The following is a 21028-nucleotide window of genomic DNA, read 5'->3' on the forward strand; positions in this document are numbered from 1 at the left end:
AAGGAGGCGAGTGACCCATGAATGAGAATGTACGCAATGCCAAGTGTGGTGACAGACTGCAGTATGCAGACCACAGGCATGTCCATGTCGACATACACTGCTTGTGTAAGGAGTGCAGTGGACAGTGGATGCAACCATCTCACCTCAGCCAGTGGGGAAGATCACGGAAAAGTAGCTTGTTACTTCCCCTCCTGTAAGCGTGAGCAGAGTGGGCTTGTCCAGCGTACGTCAGGCTAGCGTAGGGGTGAGAATAAAAAGAACGTAGCTCTGGGCGTGGTTCTCTTTCAGAATGGCCGACGTGTCTGCCAGTGCTGCACCTCTCATCCCGCCACGAGGCCGACACCGCAAGCGGTGTTGCCTGCGAACCTGTGTGCCTGCTGCACCCTGGGCCGCTGGTCCCCAGACTCTTCATGTCCACCCCTGGGCACCCAGGCCTCACTGCTCACCTCCTGACACAGGCATGTGTCAAAGAGGGCCCACCAAGTGCCGGTGCAAGCTCCAAGCCTGAGGCCCACGACCTTGGCAGCCTCCTCAGACCATTCCAGCCTCCGTGACACAGACCGGCAGTACTCCTTTCTCGTTGACATACTCCACTGCTGCCTCCGGCCTACACTGTGGTTAAGTAGGTCACACATTTGGAACTGAGTCTTGATTTTATTATGTTAATGGGACATTTGATATCACTGTACTCCCTTCGATGTGGTGCCACCAACTCTGTGTATAGCATTCCAACAACACGTATCTGTGGTCCCTTGCTGACTACTGCTTTCGGCCTACACTGTGGTCAGGAAGGTTAAACATTTGCGACTGAGTCTTGATTTATTCATGGCAGAGCTTATATCATTGTACATGCATCATCGCAGACTGCATCCCCTTTCAGCTCTGGTGCCACTGACTGTGTGCCCCGAAATTCATGGACACTCTCTGGTTGAACTTTGGTGGAGTTTGAGTCTATGGGCTGAGGGTTGTCTTCATCATCATGTAGCTGATACTGACTTTGTGGTAAAATGAGTCTGTAACATTCAACTCCTCCATTTGCCTGTCTCTGCTTGCTTCTGCCCTCTGCATCATGCCCTGGAAGAACACCTTCCACTGTCCCCCGAAACACTCCGCGACATTCACCTCGGACACCGACGAGGACCCGCTCAGCTCTCGTGGCCCTACCTCAGTGCACCGCAAGTCACCGTCCCGTGGTGGTGTCCCTGTGCCGGCGGCAGTGCATCCAGGGCCACTAACTCTGTGAAGCTCAAGTCATGGACCCAGTCTGATTGAATATTGGATGGCCTCTGGGTCGATGGCTTGGGGGTCATCAACTCCATGTGTCCGTGGCCCTGCGCTGTCTGCTGCCTCCGACCTCAACTGCGGTCCACCAGGGCTCACACATCAAATTGAGTCCTGACCTGCCTGGACGTCACATTACACCGCAGGATGCACACGACGACACCACCGCCAGGACCACCTCCAACCAACAACTGCCGAAAGAGTCGAAAGAGTCTCACAGCCAGATTATCAGAGTTGCTCACACCTGTCGTAAATAAATTGTAAATTGATACTTGTATAGCGCACTACTCACCCGCAAGGGTCTCAAGGTGCTTGTATGAATACCGCTGTGGAACCCATCCTGGCTTTCCCTGTGAGGCGTCCACTCCTGGGCACCCCCAAGGTGGAGGCCAGGCATCCTTAGCATTGTGGGGGCCGTTGTGGAGATTAAGCAAGCTATTGTCCAGAGTTGCAGAGTGGGACTCCATTATTGGAATAGGCACCGAGGCGAGAATTATCAGGTCCGTGGAATTTTGAGCCCAAGACCCGCCGAGGCGGGGATTTGAACCCTGGTCCCGGGCTAGACCTCTGCATCAGCGTCTGCCGCTCTAATCATTGAGCCACACTTCTCCACTTGTCGTGAATGCCACCATCAGCTTGATACCCTGCTCAGCTCTTCAGGTGCCACTAACTCAGTGCACTACAACTCATAGACCATTTCTGATTGAGTTTTGTGTGGTGGACAGCTCACGCAGCAATGTCACCTTAGGAAGTGTGGAAGACCTGGGATGATGATGAGGAAGATGATGCAGGTGTAATTCACCCCACTGCAGCTGCCCCAGGAATATCCAGAAGAGACACAATCCTAGACAATGTATTCACATGAGCACGCTGAGCTCTGGTGCCGTAACCTCAGTGCATTGCAACTCACTGACCCTTCTGATTGCATGTTGGGTGACCTCTGTACTTGCTCCGGCTACCACCATGATACTTCGCAGTTGTTTCTGTTATGCTGGTGTTTTCTGTTTCCACTTTAATTGTGATCACTGTTCGAGTTGTTGTCCGCACCAAACACTCCGTGAGGGCTCGCTAACACTCAACCCACACACTTCCAGCACAGGCGTCACTGTACATGTGACCCTGGCAATAAAGGTGCCGGGCGCACGTGCCCGTAGCCAGGTCCACAAAGTATCTGAGTATGTCCGTGTGAACATAATGTATGCATGAGGGGCCGGGCCCTACAACATTAAATTGTGCTCTGTACAGCGGACGCAACCATGTCACTGCAGGCAGCAGGTAGGACCTTGGACATGTAGCTTTGTCGTCCCCCACTCAATACGTAAGAAGAATGGACTGGGCCGGCGTTCACAAGTCCAGCGTGGGGTTGTGAATGATTACCCCAGGGCTCTGGGCATGGTTCAGTACTGGAAATGTGCAAATGCATGTGTCTCTGTCGCAGTGTGGGTCTCCGTTGGGGAGTGTAAGTGGTCCTTGATGGGACTTAGACACACACCTATGTGATCTAGTTTGGCTTCCATGGGGATCAAACCCCACCGCACCTGTTCGGTCACCTCCTTCTGGCAGTCTAACACCTGGCCATGGAATGCGATGTGTGCTTCGGTGAGGTGACGGGAGGAAGCCGTGGTGGTGGGTGCTTCCTGCTGTGCGGTCTGTGCATGGGTGGGGTCTCCTCGATGCAGCTGGGCTGCCCTGCTCCTGGAGGTGGGTTGTCTAGATGCATCACTTTGTATATAGGGCACAACCTGGTGCATAATTGACACCACTGCTGCGTCACAAAAAGTGACACAACGGTGGGGCAAAAGTGTTGCAATGGGCTTGTAAATAAGCCCCACAAGATTTACTCCCATATAAGGAAGTTATGCTTTAGATTGTACCCACAGCTAATAAGAAGTAATCTGCGAGTGGTACATCCTTCTCTTTCCAACCTGCCACACTATGGATTTGTCTCCTAGCAAAGATACATGTGTCTGTATAGCTCTTGGACTTTAGAGGGATGCTGAAGATGTGGCGAGTCTCCACATGAACTTTGGAGTATACTATAGAATAGAGTAAGGGTCACGCTACCAACAGGAAGTGGGGATTTAGTGCAATACAGAATGACTAGAAGGATCACATACTACTGCCCATAGCTTAAAAATTAGAGTACCCCAGAGCAACATATCTAACACATCATCAGCAGAGAAGGATAACCATGTTACATCTGAAAACGATAATGATGAGCATTTATGATAAACATCTACCAAGACGCGAACAGTACCAACGAAATTCCAACAACTTTCAGAACTGACAAATTCTGAAGGATATCTCTCTGTCTTTATAAAAAAATCTATAAAAACATCTTTTACCTATATTTCATGTGTGATACATGTAGGACATCCCCAAAATGTGCATGACTTGTTTCACAGGCTTATTTCATACCCCTTGTTAACAGGAGCCTGGCAGTCCATATCTCCCTGTAGTGTATTCTGCTTGAGCTTCCAAACTAAATCCTACTGAGCTATTCCTACCTGACTCACTGACCCAGCCAGTGTAAGCATGGCCCAACATACAGCTGTATTCTCTAACAAAAATACTGTCCTCCAATAACACAGTGTACAAGGACAACCACTAGACAAGAATACACTTACTACTTTTCAATATTCAGAAACTGCACTTTTGTAGTCATTTAAACTAAAAGTAAACTAGAGTCAACAGGGCCAGAGCAGAGGCTCGCACACATGTTAATACATCTGCCGCCTCAAAACAACGGGCCAGAACAGGGGCGTACCCAAATATTATTACACCCACCGTCCAGACTACAGTAACAGTAAAGTGAAAAGCATTCAGCACATCCTTTTTTTAGCACTGCGGGTACGGCCACCAGTGCCTTCCTTTGATTTGTACTTGAAATGCGTCTGTACGCTCTGCCCAGTTGATCACCATGTCAAACGCTCACAAAATGGCTGAAGGGTGCTCATTCATTGTGAACTGAGGAAGTGAGCTGTTGTGTAGTGATTGCACAACTACCACCAGTGTTTCTACTTGTCTCATTGCTGGATTAAAAATTCTTTTTACTAGCACATAGATGCCAACCCTCCCGATTCAGGTGGGAAATTACCGATTTCAAGGCCAGTCTCCCGCCTCCCGATTCCTGCATGCAAAAACCCGATTCCTCACTGGGCTTCAGCCGACAGGGACTGGTTTTATGTGACTCAGAGTACGCACTGCCAGTAACCTGCTTCTGCAGACGAGTGCACAACATCTTTGTTACGCCCCCTCTACCGGCCGTAGCACTGTCTTTGTGCTCCTGACAGATAAGAAAAAAACTTATATTTGCATTTCTCAAATTTGCTCCTGCAGCAGCACACTTGCAAGTCCCATATATGCCCATAGATGCGATTCAGGCCGCAATAGAAGTCAATGGGAGAAATTCATTCTCCTGATTATTTTTTTTTAAATTGCCTACATTTCTCTTCCAAGTTGGCCTTTATGCTAGGGCTTAGAAGGATTCTCAGACTTTTTTCGCCATCACTGAACCGTAAATGCAAAAACTGAGCCTGGTGCGTGAGTTAATATCTTTAGTGCTGGATGCCAACATGGCCGCCCCAGAATATCTGCTTCTTAACTGAGGTGGTCATGATCGCGCTACTCTTCCTTTGGGTTATGTTCATATTTAACTTAAAAAGTCATAATTTCATAAGCACGGACGTTGTTAACATCAGAGCTGGGATCTCACTTAATGCTAAATCCCTTTTCCATATTCAGTGCTGACGGCTTCGCTGGCAGCGGCTAACACAGCCCTAATCCTCCGAACTGCAAACGGCACCATACTGCGGCTCGCTCCATCCCACTGTGTAGAGCAAGGGTTGTCTCCCAAGGGAGCGAAAGGCTCTGGTCTTTATAGCAAGAAGGGGAAGGAGTGAAGGAACAGGAATGATTGTGGGATCAGTGCTTAATTTGTAAAATAATAAGTGGCCGTGCTATTGTCAGCCATGCACTGGAGTTTACACCACACATTGCCCCTGACATGCTGCCAATGATAGTAACATTGCAGCTACTTACCATCACACTCCTACAAGTTTGAAAATTCAGACTATTTCAGGCCCCCAATGCAAGAAGAATGGCTTGGGTGGCAGGTAATAGTCAATTTGAATGTATATTGACTTAATAATTAACTATTATTGTGGTCATCTCTAAATAAGCCAGACAGCGCCACCTTGTGTCAGATGGCCACAAACGTTAATGTTGATAATTAAGTCCCAGTGCAGAGCACCGGAAACTACTGGCCCAAATTAAACAGTGTTGGATGTGTAAAATGGCAACAGCAGACAGCTTTCCCTTTCTCTGCTCAGGCCAAGCATAAAATACATGCCTACATACCCACTTCAGACGAGAGACTCACAGTTTTTTATATGCCAAAAAATCACTTGTTTTTAGCTCTCTCCCACCTGAAATTGCCTCGGCAATGGAGAAAATGCATTCCCACATTTTTTTTGCAAAGTCTCCCACTTTCCAGTTTTTAAATCTAACTTGGCAAGTATCATACGTGCCAACATTTTAAGAACAGGAAAGTGGAAGATTTTGGCAAAAAGTCTGGGGAATGGATTTCCCCTTTGTGTCTCCCACCTGAAACAAGTCATTTGTCTTGTATGAAGTATGCACGCAGTCACTCACACATACGTTTACTCTAGGTATATGCTAAGTTGTGAAATCCTACTGCATATAACTTCACAATTTTTTTTTTTATCTTACCGCTCACTTTTTGCGAGGCTCAAAAAGTAAGACAAAGAACGTGAGGGGCAGCTTCAGCAGCCATTTTGGAGCAGCTGTAAACATTCCCACTGACGCATGAGGTCCCGCAGTGCATCGGAGGGTTGACTTCACTTGGCAGCTGTCCTCGCACCTTGGGCCCGATTCACAGAATTAACTTAAGACAAAATCCGAAACTTACTACTTTTGGTATTCACAGAAGTTAGGATTTTGTCTTAAGACAGACTTAAGACAGACTTAAGTTAGGATTCTGTCTTAAGTCTGTTTTAAGTCTGTCTTAAGTCTGTCTTAAGTCTGTCTTAAGACAAAATCCTAACTTCTGTGAATACCAAAAGTAGTAGGATTTTGTCTTAAGTTAGTTCTGTGAATCAACCCCCTTGTCATGATAATCCATTCCCTCCCTCATGACAAAGTCGCCTCCTTCACTCCTTCTCACACTACCACAAAGCTTGAAGAGGAAGCTTTAAGGTGTGATCCACCCACCTAGCTGCCGCTTACCGTGGAAGGGATGTGAATGGAGGCATCTACAACAATCTCCGACTCTAAAACCTGGCACTCACGGCCTCCTTGAGCCGGAAAATGTTCTCAGAGACTGTACAGATAACACTGTGAGACTGGTTGAATCTAAATGTCCCCCTTTGTTGGAAGAATCTTCAAATGTATTCTGTAGTAAAATGTTTCTTCTAGGATGTTTTCTATTAGTCCATATCCTAGAACCAGCTACCACCGAGGGGCTTATTTACAAGGCCATTGCACTGCTGGTGCGTCTCTCTTATTGACACACCGGCAGTGAAATGGGTTTCCCCATATTTCCAAGACCATGTAAAGTCACCCTGCATGACTTTTCATGGCCTTATAAATATGTTCCCCTTTCACGCATAACTCTTAAGGGAGGCGCAAGGAGGAGAAATACTTTTATTTCTCTTCGTTTTTCCTCTTTCTATGCATGCTGCATTATGCATCACGCATAGAAAGAGAGAAATGTCTTTAATGATTGCTTTTGTGCAGGAAGATATGCCTTCCTGCAGAAAAACAACCATCTCCTCAGCGCAGGCACCGTTGCAAAATGACACAAGGGTGTCTGCACTGGCGCACGGATGCTGTTTGTGTGCCCGCGCCGGGGAGGAGCACAGGAATGCACCGTATCTTGCAGATACGTGCTGCAGCAACAAATGATGGACGGAATGCTGAATGAATCAAACATGTGGGACGGGTATGCCCAGATGTGGGTCCCTTGCTCACTGTGCCACTGGATTCAAGCTAGCCTGGCTGATGAGAGCTGAAACCCTGAAAATGATCCCCAGATGCTTGTTTCCCATCCAGTGAGGACCCGGCTTGGCAGTTCAACCTGGACTGTTCCAGGAGGAGGATGGTCAAAACTGATTTCATATGACTGGGTCCAACCTTGGGTGATGTAGTGCACAAAAGAACAATGGATTTAACCCAGAATTTTTGACTGGGGGTGAATGTCTGATTCACTCAGCATTCCAGCCATCATTTGTTGCTGTATTTTGTAGATACAGCGCATTCCTGCCCTTTTATTTTGACACTCGGGAGTGCAGCCGAAGGCTTGCTGCGCTGCCATGCGTCAAAATCATGTAAATGAGGCCCAGAATGTCTAAAGCCCTATATAAGAGTGTGGATTTTGCTAGCAAAGGAGAGACCCTCTATTCTGCTCTTAGAAGGTGAATCTATGCCGGAGTTCCTTTAGAACTATACTGAACTCTTTGTACTTATGACTTCCATGCTTTGCTTCTAAATTTATACATGGCACCTTATCAGTATTTTTCCAATTGATACTTATATATAGCATTGAAAAGAGAACCTTTGTCTGTCTTTCTTATGAGAATGTTTCAGCATATGGTATGAGTCCTTCTAATTAACAGGGACGGGTCCAATTGAAGAGCACTAAAGTCTGTATATAGGGTACACGCTCTCAGTCGTAGATGTCGGCGCACCCCATGTGTTAGAATTTGATATGGATTTCGGACCCAACAAACATTATTTGAATTTTACTGCAAAGCACCTGTTATTGCCTCTTCTGAACTGATAGCTCTGGACTGATGCACATTCAGATTGCACAGAATTACTTGTGCACTTTCTACAAAAGCCTTTTGGGAGATTTAGTTACAAGCAGTGGTCGAAGTGGGGTAAAAAAAAGTAGGGGAACTGTGGGCAGAGAATCAGAGGGCGGGAATAACCTGTGGATTTGGGTGAGTGGGCAGAGTCAGAGGTATGGCAGAAAGAGCAAAATATCCCAATTTTTAGTATTTGTTTCCCATTTCAGTAAGAGATTACAGCTTATTACGTTATTTAATTTAACCAATGGATACACCTGTTCATTTTAGGTTTAATATAATGTTAATGTAAATGTAAATGTGTAAGTCTTATAAAGCGCACTGCTACCCTGGCGCTATAGACCGCTGGGGAACCCGTCCTGGCTTTCCCTGTGAGATGTTCCCTCCTGGGTATCTCCAAGGTGAAACCAGGCATCCCCAGCATTTGTGGGGGGCCATTGTAGAGATGCGGCAAGCTAATGCCCAGAGTTGCCGAGTGTGATCCCTGGTTAGAGTAGGCACAGAGGCAAGAATTATTGAGTCCGCTGACCCTGGTTCACGACCCGGCCGCATCGGGGATTGAACCCTGGTCCCGGGCTGTCCTCTGCTTCCGAGTCTGCCACCTCTAACCAGTGAGCCACACCACTCCAATATCAGTTATTAACATTAAAATACATTCACAAAGTGGGATATGTTTCCAATCACATAATGTCCCAAATATCCTTAAAAGTTGAACCGCCAGCCATTTGTCTCCGAGCCATTGAGTTTCTGTCATCAGCACTTCTCCTCCCTTTTTCCACAAGAGCATTTCAAACATGAATGGCGAAATATCCTAGTTTGTTAATGTTTTCCACATAGTTATGGCTTTGCCATATTTGCCACATAATACATCATCTGCTCCATAATCTGACGAGTTTAACTAATAAATTGTTTATAACTCAAATGGATCAAAAGTTATTACAAATTTAACTTGTGCTACAGTGAAGTGGAAGGCACTTTGCAAAAGTTACTGGTCACCCTTCTCACTGCTGCAGTTGTATGTTCCCCTGGTACTAATAATGAAAAATCTTTGCAGAGACTTTTTTCAGAGACTTTTAGCATGTGCTAAAATAATAAAGTATCGGAAAATGTACAGCACCACTAATACCAGTATAGGGTGCAAGAGCACTTTACATCACACATATTACACAGAGACAATCAATAATACATGTGTAAATCACTGTATAGGAAATGTTACATAGTCAAAGGACTACAAGGTGTAGGAGTCACACATCATCCATACTAGTAGGCAGTATAGTTTAATAGTGATTGGTCTGGGGAAACACAAACTCAGAATTTAAAACGTAATACCATGGTTGGGGGTTCTCTTTAATAATCAGAACTGATTTCTACCCAAATTAACCCTTTTTTGCAATATTAGGATAATCAAAGACTGGGGAAAAGACCCTAACGCTCTAAATTATACCTTGCAGTTTGTATGCAGCTCTTACATGACAGTTAATAGCTCACTGTTCTATGTTAGGATTTTAACTTATTATCTACAAGTAACAATAGGGTCTCTCTGACAAAAGCGGTAACCCACTGACCTATTTACATTATGTGCAATTTGTGATCTGCATGGTACATGTTCTTAGCAGCAGGCACAACGTCCACCAGACAAAACACCATGGGGCATATTATCAAGGGGGTTTATCTCCGCTTTTTTGGCTTTAAAAGCCAAGAAAGCGGAGATAAAATGATCTCCCTATTACCCAGCTGTCGCTAACACAGTTAGAGACAGCTAGTAGGAGATAGCGACCATCTTGGGCCTCACTTTGCATGTCAGTGATATTTATCACTAATGACATGCAAAGTGGGCGTGCCAAGATGTTAGCGACTGAAAACAGTCGCTAACATCGCTATCTCCTATTACCAACTTTTGGAGATATTCGCGTTAAGCGCGAATATCTCCATAAGCTAACACCTGCCCTGAGCAGTTCTTAGCCATGTTATCCAATGGGAGGTGGATAACATGGCTAAGAGCATTAGCTCGGTAATGCATGAATATCTCTGACTTTTCAGTGATATTCATGCATTGCGGCGATTTTTATCGCATTTGCGATAAACCTTGGTAATACCAAGGTTTATTTGCGGTAAAAATCACCGCAGCTCAGCTGTAAATTTTTGTCTCTAACCAAGCAATAGCGATAATTATCGCTATTGCTTGGTAATATGCCCCCATCTCTCTCTACTAAGAACATTAATCACTGGAGTTATCATGCCATTTTTATTGTTGCTGAAAATTGTTGTAGGCCAGGAAGGAGGCAGCTAGTGTTTTAAAAACATATTATAGTTGCAAACACGACGCCCCCCCCCCCCCTGAAGTTAGCGCCAGACGCAGTCCATGCAGGTAACAGCGGTGGGGCAGTGGGGCCAGGTAAGGAGGGATTTCGAGGGACGATGCAGAGGGAAAATTTATAATTTATTTAATTTCCCCTCAACATCATCACTCGAAATCCCCCCTTACCTGGCCCTCTCTGCCCCACTGCTGTTACCTGCACAGACCGTGGCTGGTCAGCGCCTGGTGTGGTCGCACTGCCCTAGAGCCACCCTGCTCAAGGGTCATGTGACCTAAGTGTGAGAGTCACTGTCACTCTATGGCGTGCTGCTTCATAGGCCTGCCTGGAAGACTACAGGTGAATTTCAGAGTGAATTTTGGCGGACAGGGCTTCAAGGTTAACCCACACTTGCCACTGCTAGGGTCCACCTGCTGGTGCTAAGACACCAGGGGCCTCATTTATGAAAAGTGACGCATCGCTGCGTGAAAACAGCGATGCGTCACTTTTCACTGCGCACTCCTTGCGACACCAATGATGCGTCATATTTAATGTATGACGCATCATGTCGCAAGGACTTACAGACACGTCAGTATTTCTGACACATCTGTAAGCGCAAAAGTGACGCATTGCTGGAGTGTGTCACAAAAGTGACGCAACTCCAGCAATGCGTCCTTTCACATGGGGAAAGCCCCATGTGAAAGGGCTTGCGTCAGTCTTACGCCTGCTGTGAGGCAGGCGCAAGATTTTGACGCAACAGCATCCTAAAAGTGACGCAGTGAAATCTCATAGATTTCACTGCGTCACTATTACGAGGCTTTTTGCGGGGGAACGCCCCCTCTGCATACATTATACCTGACGTAGGTATAATGTAGCGCAGGGGTTTAAAAAGTGAAGCATCTACCTAGATGCGTCACTTTTTAAATATGGTGCAACAAGGCGCATTTTGTACGCCGCTGGTGCATCACAAAAAGTGACGCACCGGCGGCGCAAAACTGACGCAAGGCCTCATAAATAAGGCCCCAGGGCTTTTAAGATCTTGCAGGACTTCTAAGGTCTAGCATGGGAATGTGCTCAATCGCGGGGGAGTGGTCTGGTGGACTGGTCATGAAGGCTGAACCTGGTTCCCCAGTGTCAAATTCAGCAGCTCTGACCATAGTACCACATCCTCTCCCCCACTGAACACCATACTGCCCCACTGAGAGAAACTTGCACTTTACTGACCCGCTATAAACATCTGGACGTGACTCCAATCAAATTTCGCACTAAACAAGAGCAATATGCTGCCTAAAAAAAAATTAGCAACATCCTAGAAAAAGCAAACACTCATAGGGAATGGAAGATTAAGTACGGTATGTGAAGTGTAAGCAGGAACAACATGGTTACCTTTTTCTTTTTACACTCATTATTCAGAAATGATTGAGTGCTTTTGCCTGAAAAGTTAAGGTCATGACTACAGGTCCCAGAAGGGACCCGTTTCAATGCCCATTGCTTACGTCCTTACAAAACATAAGCAGTATGGTTTAAAAAGGCCTCATTCGTGAACACAGAGCTATAATGCACATTTTGTTTTCCAATTCACTCATCAAGCAGGTATTTAAGTACTTTCAGGAATAGTGCACTTTCCCACCCAGGGAAAACAATGTTGTTCAAAGAGCAACGAGAAAACAAAAGTAGCGCTTCACTGGCAAACACTGTAAAGTGGCGCTGATGTGTTTAGGTGTGAATAAATCAATCTGGCCACCCTGCAACCACTCTGTCTCACTTTAGTTAGTTATTTTTCGTATTTTTAATGTTTTTTTTCTCTCCACCCCGAGGCTGCACTTAGAGATTGAAAAATGTCAGAAAAGACGACTTTTCCAGCAAAAGTGTTTTTCTTTTTTAGATCCATTTCACTGGGGAGCAAATAATCGAAAGGAGGAAAGAGAAGATAATACCTGTTTCTTGAAGTCTATGTTTTCACTAAATGAGGTGGAGTGATACAGAAAGAGAGGGAAGAGGGGGAACAAAGATTTGGGGGCGGCAGCTGCCAGCGGCAGGAGAACTGGACACTGTCCTTGTCTTCTCTGGGCACAAAGGAAAATACAGAGGGGCATATTTATGAGTTCTGGTGCATCTCTGCAAATCAGCAGGGATGCGCCAGAACAAATGCGTCATGCAAAACTACCCTTGCGTCACGGCGGATGCGCCACATTTATAATGCGGCACGCCGTGGCGCAAGTGTAGGCAGATGCATGACGCATCTCATGACGTAAGGGTGGCGCATTGCTGGAGTCGCGTCGCAAGCACGACGCGACTCCAGCAATGCTCGTTTGTGCCCTATACTTAACGTGCTGCGTCAGTCCTTATGCCTGCTTCAAGCAGGTGTAAGGAATTGACGAAGCAGCGTCGCACAAGTGCCTACGTGAAATCTTGTAGATTTCACGCAGGCACTTTTGCGAGGCGCACCTGCCCCGGAACGCCCACCCTGCGCCGGAACGCCCACATGTGGCGCAGAGCTTTACAACATGACGCATCTGCCTAGATGCGTCACGTTGTAAATGGGTCGCAGGGATGCGCCACGTTTACGCCGCCTTTGCGTGACGCAACGGCGGCGTAAATGTGGAGCAAGTGCCTTGTAACTCTTCCTCAGAGTCCTTTTCCTTCTCTGCTCCTTCCGCCCATCCCCAAATGCTGAGCCTTCACTATCGGCCTTGGGGATTTCTGCCATCCGGGAGGCACGGTTAAAATAACAAACTAGGGGACTGGACTCTATGAAATTTAAGAAGTAGGTGCACACTCTGCCCTGCCGATCCCACCCACTTCGACCACTGGTTACAAGAAGTGTCAACAACATCATGCACATTGCACCTCTGTCTTTTGAATAGTTATTTGACAGAGCTGCAGACAGACTAGTGCGCTAAGCGCAAATATCTCCAAAAGCTAACACCTGCCCCTGAGCAGTTCTTAGCCATGTTATCCAATGGGGGGTGGATAACATGGCTATGAGCATTAGCTCGGTCATGCATGAATATCGCTGACTTTTCAGCGATATTCATGCATTTCGGACGATTTCGCTAAAAATAGCCGCAGCTCGGCAATACAAATATTGCCGCTAAACCAACATAGCCATAATTATCGCTAGTTGTTGGTAATATGCCCCCGGTTCCCCAGCTTCAAAGTCATCCACTCTAGCTATTAAGCCGCATCCTCGCCATATCTTTTACACATGGATACAAGAATCTCCTGCATCTGAATGGCTGTTTCTATCCCTCCGGCCACAGACAAAGGCAGTTTATAATCTCATGTTATATTTTATTTGTTCTCAATGTAATGGATCAATGGTAATCAATAATGATATGGTAAATTCTTCATGTCAAGCAATGTAATAACCACTACATTTTTATGAAATGGTCAAAAGCAGGGCTTGTGTGTGCCCAATGAGGGTTTGTGGGAGGTACCTAAATATGGAGTTAAACTTATCCCCTGTCTAGCAGGTTTTAACCCAAGAAAACAATTATCCGGGAGAACGTTGTGGGTTGGATTCATTCACCCACCATGGTTGCAGGCTTTCCTGCCCAAACTAAGGTGTGATTTCCATAAACTGTTGTACAGTGACCAGCTGCTTCAGATTCGGTCCCCTGTAAGCTGAAGTGGGACTGACAGGTTTTGTGGCTGGAATATGATGGTGCGGGACTTGTCGAGGTGGGCCAACCTTGTGCTGGATGACATTGTGTATTGGGAGCTTTGGCAGAGAGATCTTATGGAAAAAGACATCATCTTGTAGGGAATTTCCACTTTCATATAGGACAGAGCTGCAAGAAGGATTGACGACTCACCTCTTTATAGAACACTACATCGCCATACACTTAATATTCACAGCTCGGCTTCCACTCATATTACTCGCTGACTTTAAGCTTGCCTTTGACCACGTACAGTACTCTGCTGCCCTTTGGCTAGGTTTGTACTATGGAAATACCATGAACATACATACATTTCATGTCTACTGGGCCTGTCCTGCCTCATACAGGTTAATTTAAGGCTCAGTGGTACCCTTTTATCCAACTTCAATATAATGTCTCGCTGGGCATCATCAGAAGATATGGACCTCTGGGCTGTAAAGATGCACAGGCGACCCCCAGACTTAAGTCACTTCACATTAGACCCTGATGTTGCAATTACTAGCATGATTGGTGGCAAACCAGTGGAACAGAAGAGTTCTAAACCTACACCACAGACAGCCTAATTATTGGCTCAGGAGTTACAGAAAGTACTATCAGAAGATTGATGAACTATTAATAGTATTTACACAGTATTGTTTGTGTACCATCCCACTCTGCCGATCAATGTCAGATGCGGCGCGCAGGACCAAGTGCAAATAATGCCAGAGGTTGTTCAAGGTGAGACCTCCACAGACTGATTGGGCCTCATTTATGAGGTTTTGCCGTAGGGAAGGCCTGCTGCGCTTCCCTACGGCAAAAGAAAAGGGCAGGAATGCACCGTATCTATAAGATACGGCGCAATCCTGTCCTTTTCCCCTGCGCCGGCGCACAATGGGCTGCCTGCGCCAGCGCAGGCACCCTTGCACAATGGTGAAAGGGTGCCTGCGTTGCAGGGAAGATTATTTTTGTGCAGGAAGGGAAACCTTTCTGTCCAAAAAAATCGCAAGAGGCTTTTCCTCTTTCTATGTGTGCTGCAGGATGCAGCACACATAGAAAAAGGAAAAAAAAACAGGAGAAATAAAGATATGTCTCCCTTACCCCTCCCCTGCTTTTGGCACTGCCTCAGATTTACGATTTCTCGTATCGGGGGCAGGGTCAAAAGGTCATGGGTGTTGCTGGGAACACCCCCAGCAACACCCATTGCACGCTCCTTTAACACAGAACACAGAGTTAAAGAAACTGATATTTATCAGGCAGCATTAAGCCCAAAAAAGTGGCTTAGTGCTGCCTGATAAATATCACGCAGACTTCTGCGCCACGGAACGTCACAAAAAGTGATGTTCCGATGGTGCAAGAGGCCTCATAAATGAGGTCCATTGTGTCTATGCAAGATTACAGGACCTTAGTACAGAGAATGATACTGGGCTGCACAAGAGGCATCAGTGTGCACCAGGCAGCTGCTGAAGAGGCGTCAGTGTGCACCATGCAGCTGCTGAAGATGCATCAGTGTGCACCATGCAGCTGCTGAAGATGCATCAGTGTGCACCATGCAGCTGCTGAAGATGCATCAGTGTGCACCATGCAGCTGCTGAAGTAGCATCAGTGGGCACCATGCAGCTGCTGAAGATGCATCAGTGTGCACCATTCAGCTGCTAAAGAGGCATCAGTGTGCACCATGCAGCTCCTCAAAAGGCATCAGTGTGCACCATGCAGCTGCTGAAGTAGCATCAGTGGGCACCATGCAGCTGCTGAAGAGGCGTCAGTGTGCACCATGCAGCTGCTGAAGATGCATCAGTGTGCACCATGCAGCTGCTGAAGATGCATCAGTGTGCACCATGCAGCTGCTGAAGAGGCATCAGTGTGCACCATGCAGCTGCTGAAGATGCATCAGTGTGCACCATGCAGCTGCTGAAGAGGCGTCAGTGTGCACCATGCAGCTGCTGAAGATGCATCAGTGTGCACCATGCAGCTGCTGAAGATGCATCAGTGTGCACCATGCAGCTGCTGAAGAGGCATCAGTGTGCACCATGCAGCTGCTGAAGATGCATCAGTGTGCACCATGCAGCTGCTGAAGAGGCATCAGTGTGCACCATGCAGCTGCTGAAGATGCATCAGTGTGCACCATGCAGCTGCTGAAGAGGCATCAGTGTGCACCATGCAGCTGCTGAAGTAGCATCAGTGGGCACCATGTAGCTGCTGAAGATGCATCAGTGTGCACCAAGCAGCTGCTGAAGTAGCATCAGTGGGCACCATGCAGCTGCTGGTGATGCATCAGTGTGCACCATGCAGCTGCTGAAGAGGCATCAGTGTGCACCATGCAGCTGCTGAAGAGGCATCAGTGTGCACCATGCAGCTGCTGAAGAGGCATCAGTGTGCACCATGCAGCTGCTGAAGTAGCATCAGTGGGCACCATGCAGCTGCTGAAGATGCATCAGTGTGCACCATGCAGCTGCTGAAGTAGCATCAGTGGGCACCATGCAGCTGCTGAAGATGCATCAGTGTGCACCATGCAGCTGCTGAAGAGGCATCAGTGTGCACCATGCAGCTGTTGAAGATGCATCAGTGTGCACCATGCAGCTGCTGAAGATGCATCAGTGTGCACCATGCAGCTGCTGAAGTAGCATCAGTGGGCACCATGTAGCTGCTGAAGATGCATCAGTGTGCACCAAGCAGCTGCTGAAGTAGCATCAGTGGGCACCATGCAGCTGCTGGTGATGCATCAGTGTGCACCATGCAGCTGCTGAAGAGGCATCAGTGTGCACCATGCAGCTGCTGAAGAGGCATCAGTGTGCACCATGCAGCTGCTGAAGAGGCATCAGTGTGCACCATGCAGCTGCTGAAGTAGCATCAGTGGGCACCATGCAGCTGCTGAAGATGCATCAGTGTGCAGCATGCTGCTGCTGAAGTAACGTCAGTGGGCACCATGCAGCTGCTGAAGATGCATCAGTGTGCTCCATGCAGCTGCTGAAGATGCATCAGTGTGCACCATGCAGCTGCTCAAGAGGCATCAGTGTGCACCATGCAGCTGCTGAGGAGCATCAGTGGGCACCATGCAACTGCTGAAGATGCATCAATGTGCACCATGCAGCTGCTGAAGTAGCATCAGTGGGCACCATGCAGCTGCTGAAGATGCATCAGTGTGCACCATGCAGCTGCTGGTGATGCATCAGTGTGCACCATGCAGCTGCTGAAGATGCAGCAGTGTGCACCATGCAGCTGCTGAAGATGCATCAGTGGGCACCATGCAGCTGCTAAAGGGGCATCAGTGTGCACCATGAAGCTGCTGAAGATGCATCAGTGTGCATCATGCAGCTGCTGAAGATGCATCCGTGTGAACCGTGCAGCTGCTGAAGATGCATCAGTGTGCACCATGCAGCTGTTGATTCAAGTCAAGTCAAGTCATAACATTTGTATAGCGCACTACATACCCAGAGGGTTTCAAGGCGCTTAGGAAGGGGAGGAGGATTATTTGTCAAATATCCACGTTTTAAGCTGCTTTCTGAACGCTAGGTGATTCTGGGTGAGGCGAAGGTAAGCGGGAAGTGAGTTCCATGTTTTGGCAGCCAGGTATGAAAAGGATCTGCCTCCCATGGTGGTCTTGTTGATGCGAGGTACAGTGGCGAAGGCTTGGCTGGAAGAGCGAAGTTGGCGGGAGGGGGTGTAGAAGGACAGTCGAGAGTTGAGGCAATCTGGTCCGATGTCGTAGAGTGATTTGTGTGCGTGGGTAAGCAGTCGGAAAGTGATCCTCTTATTGACGGGTAGCCAGTGGAGGTCTTTAAGGTGACCAGAGATGTGTTCGTTGCGTGGGATGTCTAATATGAGCCTGGCTGAGGCGTTTTGGATTCGTTGTAGTTTCTTCTGGAGTTTAGCGGTGGTACCTGCGTAGAGGGTGTTTCCGTAGTCCAGTCGGCTCGTGACTAGAGCGTGGGTGACTGTTTTCCTTGTTTCGGAGGGGATCCAGCGAAATGTTTTTCTGAGCATGCGAAGAATGTTAAAGCAGGAAGAGGATACGGCGCTGACTTGTCTGTTCATTGAGAGTGAAGAATCCAGGATGACGCCAAGGTTCCGTGCGTGGTCTGTCGGGATGGGTGCTTTTCCGAGGGCTTCCGGCCACCAGGAGTCGTCCCATGCAGAGGGGGATGTACCTAAGATGAGGACTTCTGTTTTGTCTGAGTTCAGTTTCAGACGGCTGTGTTTCATCCATTCGGCGACTTCTTTCATTCCTTCGTGTAGGTTAGTTTTGGCGGTGCTGGGGTCCTTGGTGAGAGAAAGGATCAGTTGAGTGTCATCCGCGTAAGAGATGATGTTGAGGTTGTGTTGGCGTGCGATGGCCGCGAGGGGGCTCATGTATACGTTGAAGAGGGTGGGACTGAGTGAGGATCCTTGCGGTACGCCGCAGATGATTTCAGAGGCCTCGGACTTGAATGGTGGGAGGCGGACTCTCTGGGTTCTTCCGGTGAGGAACGAGGTGATCCATTCCAGTGCTTTTCCTTGGATTCCGATGTTTCTGAGGTGTTGTAAAAGGGTGCTGTGGCAGACTGTGTCGAAGGCTGCAGAGAGGTCGAGGAGGATGAGGGCGACTGTGTCTCCATTGTCCAGTAGAGTTCGAATGTCGTCTGTTGCTGCGATGAGGGCGGTCTCAGTGCTTTGTTTGGCTCGGAAGCCAGATTGTGAGGGGTCGAGTGATTTGTTGGCTTCGAGGAAGGCGGCGAGCTGGTTGTTGACGGCTTTCTCGATGACTTTGGCCGGGAATGGAAGAAGCGAGATGGGGCGGTAGTTTTTGAGTTCGGTGGGGTCCGCTGTGGGTTTTTTCAGAAGGGCGGTGAGTTCAGCGTGTTTCCAGTCTTCTGGGAAGGTAGCGGAGTTGAAGGAGCAGTTGATGACGTCTCGGAGGTGCGGAGCTATGACGGAGTCTGCTTTGTTGAAGATGTGGTGAGGGCATGGGTCTGTGGGGGATCCAGAGTGGATGGAATTCATCAGGCGGATGGTGTCCTCAGTGGAGATTGGGTTCCAGGTGTTAAGGGTGTTTACGGGGGGAAGATGGTCAGCAGATGGTAGGGTGGGTTGGCTTCCGGGTTGGTTGTCAAAGCTGTTGTGGATGTCAGCAATCTTGTTGTGGAAAAAAGAGGCTAGGGAGTCGCAGAGGGTTTGAGAGGGGGTGATGTCGTTGGAGTTGGCCGAGGGGTTGGAAAATTCCTTGACGATGTTGAAAAGTTCCTTGCTGTTGTGGGCGTTGTTGTCAAGTCGATCCTTGAATGCTGTTTTCTTGGCTTTTCGGATCAGTTGGTGGTGAGTGCGGGTGGCGCTTTTGAAGGCGTCCTTGTTGCTAGTGGATGGGTCTTTTTTCCAGGCCTTTTCAAGGGAGCGGCACAGTTTCTTGGACTTCTTGAGATCATCGTTGAACCATGAGGCCTTCTTGTTGCCAAGTTTGTGTTGACGTTTTTTCAGTGGTGCTAAGGTGTCGGCGGTGTTGGATAACCAAAGGGTGAGGTTGGAGGCGGCTTCGTTGGCGTTAGAAGAGAGGGCTGGGGAGGTTCTAATCTAGGACCCCGATCAATACTGTGACCTTATGCCACTATATGGCTACAATCCATTCATACCCCTATAATGGCATAAACGATCAGAGCCATATTTCAGCCACATTTCTGAAACTCGCCTCTGCAGCTCATTACAGTAGATGACACAGCAGAAGCCACTATCTTAGATTCCTAGATTACTCTCCGAGTTCTTCAACAAGATAAAACTCAGCAACCTGGGAAAGCCCCGCTTGCTATGTTTTGATTAGTAATAGAATGCTAATGAGCACTGAAAGGATGATCACTTACTAGTGACATCTTTATTGACGTCTTATGTCCAAAAACTTACGTCAAACAAGGCACCATTCAGGTATAAATATTACCAACGTTGCCTTAAGCAAATGTGACGTCGATAACGATGGTGTGGTGAATACAAGAGCAGAACAGCTGTCCCTTGCAGAGCCCAGCAGATGCAAGCAGCCCACGGACGCTGCCCCTCCTCCTCCTTGACGCGCTGAGAGAGACGCTGTCTTTTCTCTTGCCGAGAAAATCCAGCTCCGGCGTTTCCAGCCTACTCTTGCGAGTGACTGGGATATCGAGTCCTGAGAGGAGATACAAGACCTCCAACATTCTATTCCAGAGGTATGGTGTTGACTAAACCCTTATAGAGAATTCTTGAAGCAAACCTTGGCAAAACCAATTTAACTTAAACTGCTACTTACTTACTCCCTCCCAAGTATTAGGCTTAGGTCAGGTACACTGGGGTAGGCGTAGTTAGAAGCATCAGTTGAGTACGTTAGCCTAATGTATATATGAATGTATATATTTTATTCATTTTAAACCATTGTATGGCTAAGAAACCATATCAATGCTTTTACAGTATTATTTCGCAATCCTCATTTTACTGTACGCACTTTTTATAATAAGAAGTCTTGCAATTGTGGCAATTCATTTCTCTTGCATGAGAAGAAAGACTGTTCAATAAATAATACCTTTATTGAAAACGCCCGTCTCTCTATTCTCTGCATCTTGGTGAAAGTAATCTGCACAACTGACTGAGTAAAATAACTGTCTATTGTTTCACACGACTCTAGAGATTGACTCTTATTCTAAGGAGCAAAGTTGTCATGTTTATGCGGTTGTTGGAAAACTGAATACCTTCTTGTCTGTGCCAGGGAAGCTGATCACTTCCTATTCAGTCAAGACAGTTTCCAGTGACCTCTGAGCTAGTTGGTAACAAACTCAATTAAGTTTAGCATAGTCAGTAGAGACCTGGAAGACCGCACTTCTACGTCTACACTGCTGTTTATGTTATTCCAATGCGCAGGGCCTATAGGGAAAATAGGAACTACACTACATGGCGCCCAACGTTTGGTAAGGCGATAAAACTAACGCAAGACGTTAGAGTAACTCAGTCGTGCATTTTTCACTCAGACCCTTTCTACCGTAAATACTCCAATAGATGTCTG

Source organism: Lissotriton vulgaris, chromosome 1_1, assembly GCF_964263255.1.
Source record: "Lissotriton vulgaris chromosome 1_1, aLisVul1.2, whole genome shotgun sequence".
Classification (NCBI taxonomy): domain Eukaryota; kingdom Metazoa; phylum Chordata; class Amphibia; order Caudata; family Salamandridae; genus Lissotriton; species Lissotriton vulgaris.